This window comes from Trachymyrmex septentrionalis, unplaced genomic scaffold (genome assembly GCF_001594115.1).
Source record: "Trachymyrmex septentrionalis isolate Tsep2-gDNA-1 unplaced genomic scaffold, Tsep1.0 scaffold170, whole genome shotgun sequence".
NCBI lineage: Eukaryota > Metazoa > Arthropoda > Insecta > Hymenoptera > Formicidae > Trachymyrmex > Trachymyrmex septentrionalis.
This window is the reverse complement of record NW_017304865.1, coordinates 75,885-81,577: the sequence shown is the minus strand read 5'-3', so window position 1 is coordinate 81,577 and position 5,693 is coordinate 75,885. Positions and strand designations below refer to the sequence as shown.

General features: G+C 29.9%; 1 pseudogene; it reads right to left on the bottom strand.

Moving 5' to 3' along the window:
* Positions 1-3,365, bottom strand: part of LOC108746439 — a 6,066-nt pseudogene extending 2,701 nt beyond the window's left edge.
* Positions 3,366-5,693: the final 2,328 nt, after the last annotated feature.

Sequence of the window (5,693 nt, the reverse complement as noted above, 5' to 3'; positions counted from 1 at the left end):
TGGCACAAATTTTGACATATTCAATGAATTATACAGTGTTGTTATTTATGATTTCAAGAAAGGTTATGTACGGCAAATGACGTCCTATGATAGCTGTTTACAATGCATACAGAACTATAGGTAACAACGAAATAGTGTACTGCTTGTGCCATCTCTTGTAAAACGCTACGAATTAATTCCAACACCTAATATAAAAAAATTTAGAAAAGTTACAAACTTTCTCAACATTTCTAAAAAGTCTCAATTCATTTAAAAATTAAAAAATTTTTGTAAAAAATTTTATAATTATATAAAAATTATAAAATATTCTAAAAATTACCTTAAAAATATTTTAAAAAATCGTCATAAAAAAATTTTTCTGAATATCTCTGTAGAGTAGTTAAGATGACTATCGGATTTTGTAACTGTTACTCACCGGAAGAATTATTGTGGAAGAAAGACATGCGCGCCAGCAGTTTGAAGAACATGATTATGAAGATTACTACTCGAGTTCATAGAGACCATCATATAAAGAAAGCTACGAAACAACGTAGTAGCGATGCAGGCAATGATGTACATAGAATGTGTAAACGTGTATGGCATCCATAGTGCTCAGCAGGTTATCTGGGTTCAACGTGAAGATCGATCCAAAGAAACTATTATTGTACATGTTCGCGAATTGTTTTACGTCATTAGTATTTTCAATACGCCTATTTTCAATTCTACAAGGTAGTCCAGTATGATAGCCAGTAGTCATTCCCTGTAGTGGCGATCTGACTGATGATGAAGATCATCAGCAGTACGAATAGCGCGAAATTATTGCCATTATGCAGATATTCCTTACACACTCTGCCAGCTACCGACATCTCGGCTTTCGAGCTGTTTTTCACATAATCCGAATTTTCAGTGTCCGAGTGCTGCACGATGGCAAAATAATAATCTTATTACTTGAATTTATCTCTCATAATAGATGTAATCTGATGAAGTTAATTCAATTTGAATTATTTAAAAACAAAGAAAATAATGTTAAGAAAATATGTAAATATTTGAAAACTATTTAACTTTTTTAAATCTTAAAAAACTTCTTCCGCGCTTTATTAATAATTAGTGAAAGTATATTAGAAATCTTTTATGCGCAAAAATACAGATATTTTTTTTAATTATTTTGTATTTTTATTTTTATTTATGTCCCTTTTTTCTATATTTATTTTACATTTTTATTTAATGTGCTATCTATTTTTATTAAACAAATCTAATGTAAAATAAATTTTTTTCAGTTTCTATATTTTTTTATTACAAATAACGAGTGATCATCTTACAGCGATGGAACTTGTAGTTAATAATCTTGATATTTGTCTCGTTATTGTGATTCTCTTAGACATTTCCGAAGCTCTTCTCATATCCTCTTCCTTTCTCTGCGCTTGGTTCAAATTGTCAAACATCCCAATGAAATCTTTATTTGATTGTACTAATTCGTTATAATTTCCTTGCATTTTCACGAAACCCATAGGAAACAAAATTAGGATATTTAATTTTAAAAATATTCAAACCTTCATCTTTTAATTAATTATATGTAAATTACATATAAATTAAATGTTTCAAAATTTTTGCCAATTTTGATTTAAAAAATCTCATTATTTATTAATTTGTATTATGAAATTATCTAATTTTTATGTGTTATTAATAAAATTATGTCTTCATAACGATAAAAAAAATGTTTTAATATTCATTCAGCAATAAATTAAATTTGCTTTTGTCATTATTATATCTCAGTTATTTACTTTTAAAACAAATTAAATAGTCAAACTTTTAAAATAAAAAATTTAATTTTTAAATTAATTTAATTTTAATTTAAGATATAACTAAAGAATATTTTATGTTACTCACTCGATCCAGTACGACAATGTGATCCGCCCTTTTAAGGAATTGCAATTGATGTGTGACAAGTATCCTCGTCTTGCCATGAAGATATTCGGTGATGCACTTTTCATAAAGATGCCTAGCAACACGAGTATCAACCGCGCTCAAAGGATCGTCGAACAAATAGACATCCGGTTGTCTATAAACTGCCCTTGCGAGATTGATTCGCGCTCTTTGACCACCGAACAAAGATACACCTCTATCGCCGACCATTGTCATGTCTCCCTGCGGAAATTGTCGAAAATCCTTCATCAAGGCGCATACATTTGCTACCTGAAACATTTGCCAATTGATCAAAAAGAAACTTTAAAGAATATTAAAAATTTCAAAATTAGAAAATTAGACATTTCAAAATTAGACATTTTTCTTTTATCTAAATGGAATCACATATAGATTAAAGATTCAAAAAAATTCATAATCCTTGTTAAAATATATCTTCTTTTATATCTAGTCACAAAGATGTAATTCATGTTTAATGATTGATGCGTAAGATTTGAAAGATCTAATTGTAAGAATTGTTACCAGTCACGTAAAAAAATTCTAACGTGCAATAGCACACACACAGGAATATATAAACATTGTACAATATCCGCAACAATTACTTTGGACTATGAAAATTATCTGCATGTATCTATACATATAATAGGACTGGTCAAACAGTATATACATATGTCCTTTACAATACCATCGGAAAGCCAGGGTTCTTGACTGGCATAGGAGATACGCAGACTTGGATTGTTCGTGAAGTATCCAGTGGATAAATTGCCCGAAAAATTATACTTCGAAGAGCCCTGAGTAAGGATTACGGAATCCGTGCCGGGATTTAATTCCTTCAATAGTAGATGTAATATAAACGATCTACCGGCCCACACTGCACCGACTACAGCACACAATTGACCTGGCTTGAGTTAAATTAATATTGCACAAAGTCGGCGGCAATTGGCCACTGATCCAATTGGCGGAAACTCGCTGAAGCTTTACCGGAAGATCAGATAGTCTTTGATGTTCAGACAAAACGATACTCCCATTATTCGAGATGTACCTGTCTATTTGATTCTCTACATTAGTTTCTTCCTTTTGTTTCTGAGATTTAAATTGCAACTGCGGCGTGTTCTCCGAGAAATGTCTCGTGTTCACTTCGTCCATCAAAAAATCCTGTAAAAATTAAGCATACTTCAACAAGTACGTGCCAATAGAGATATAAGAATGATTGTAAATTTAAGTTCACCGTAAATTAGAAAATAATATGATAATATACCTTCAATCGATTGAATGACACTATTGATTCACCCAAGCCCTTGCGAAAAGTACAACGCGACGACGAGTTGAAGTATATTAAAGTATGTTGACATTTCACAGGTCACATCGGCAGTCGAATTGTTTCCCATTAAGACAAACGTTATCAGGGTGAAGTAGACGGTCAATCGTTCAGTGAAGTCTATGATAGCCAAATATGCGCGCCGCATATTTGGCCATTTTACAAGTTACTTTTTTAGTAACTTTACTGGTAACTGCTACTTACTGGTAACGTTACTTTTTTCTTTGTAACGTATTTTACAATTACCTATTTTAGTTACCTATTTAACACTAACGTATTTTACAATTACCTTTATCTCGTTACTTTGCACACGATTTCAAGCTTTAAAACCCTTTTTCAAAATTTGATTTTCATTCATTATTGACGAAGATATTGTATATACAATTTTGAGCTAAAAAAAACGCAATGACTTTTTACTCAATCCAATAGAAAGCCTCTAAGACTTTCCGCTATGATGGTCGATTTTTAAAAAGTAACGGAAAAATAACAAAAAGTTACTTTTGCAAGCAACGGTAACTTGTTACTTTTTCTATTCGGTAACGAGTAACTGTAACTTGTTACTTTTAAAAAATAACTTTCCATTAGTATTACAGATTTTTGTAGTAAATTTGGATAAAGAAATGCGGTTATGGGTATCAGAAGAAATTCAGCTAATATGTATTGAAAGTGCATGCAAGAATACGCTTATGGACGCATTTTGATGAAAGGCATATTCTGTTTCACACATAACACGCATGATATATCATTTTATCCTTCTTTAATATTGGTGAACAACAAGAATAAAATGATTCATCACGCTCGTGCATGAAATAGGACGCAGTAACCAACAGTACCCAACGCACTCAAAGATTAATCAAGACTAGCAGACAAATGACTCTCTCAAGGATATTACATACTATTATTAGTATATCAATGTGTACACAATATAATGATATTATTCATAATAACATTATTGTATTCCGATAAGTATACATAATATAATACAATCTTGAAGTGTTGTTAAGTATATTTAGGTGTAGTAAAAAGTCATCGCGTATTTTATATTTTTCAAAGTTGTATATACAATATCTTCGTCAATAATGAATGAAATTCAAATTTAAAAAAAGGGTTTTAAAGCTTGAAATCTCTACTTTTAAAAGCTTATCACATTTTTTAAGTTTATATGAGTTTGATAATTTTTACATACCAAAAACTACGAGCTGAAAAAGACGAAAAATTTTCTTCTCACTTTGTGGATTTGTAACGTGTCCAAAACGAATTTGAGAAAATTTTCGATTACCTATCGTGAAAGCTTGATACTTTCCCTACAAAATCGTTTTTTTTAAATATTCCTACGACTTTTGATTACTGAGTTATCGCGGATTAAATAAAAGAATTATTTTGACTTTAATTGCTCATAACTCCATTAAAAATTGTCGTATCGTATAATTTAAAAAAGAGATTTTTAAAGCTGAAACTTTACTCTATCAAGATATATTTATATTGTTGGTAAGAAAGTAATTGAGGTTTTTACTGATAGATGTCTTTTAAAAAAACGCGATAACTTTTTACTTAACCTAATATTAAAAATCATATTGTAGTAAGTTATAATAATAAAAGAAAGAAAAGATAAAAGTTCACTAATCATCGAGAAAGGTTAGTCATGGAAAATACAAACAATACCGAATGTAAAATGAAAGTACTTTGCAAACTACCAAACTACTTTGCAAGTTCCAAGAGGATTAGGTGCAAATGGAAATCTTAATGAGAATTGGCACAAGATTAGGCAAAGTTTTTTTCGATATATTTTTAAAAGTGACAAACAATATTATAAAATCGGATAAAGTTAAAATTGCTATATTATTAAATATTGTCGGCAAAGATGGTATTGAATTATACAATAAATTTAATCTCCAAGAAGCAGAGAAGAAGGACTTGGCAAAAGTGTTGCAATTTGAAGAGCATTGCAATCCTAAGAAACATGTTGTACATGAAACATTTAAGTTTTTTAGCAAAATACAACAAGAAGATGAAACATTTGAGAGCTTTTTAACAGATATAAAAAAGCTGAGTCAAATGTGTGAATTTGGTATAATAACTAATGAATTCGACAAAAATCGTTGTGTTTGGAATAAGAGACAAACCACTACATAGGATAAATTTCTAAAAATGGAAGATCTTAATTTGCAAAAGGCAATTAATTACTACAGAGCTGCTGAATCTCGAGAAAAAAATCTATAAGGCAAACTAAAGAAATATAATCTAAGAAAGAAGGTAACACAGAAGTCCAATAGAATTAGAGGCAAGAAGGCAATACAAAAATCTATTTGCAGTGTATGTAACACAAAACATGGCCCAAACAAATGCTTATATGGGAAAAAATACAAGGAGTGTAGTAAACTGAATTAATTACCAGGTAAAAAATTTTTCACGTAAAACAAAATTTTATATATAAAATTATATAAAAATATATATAAATATGTATATTTTATTACAT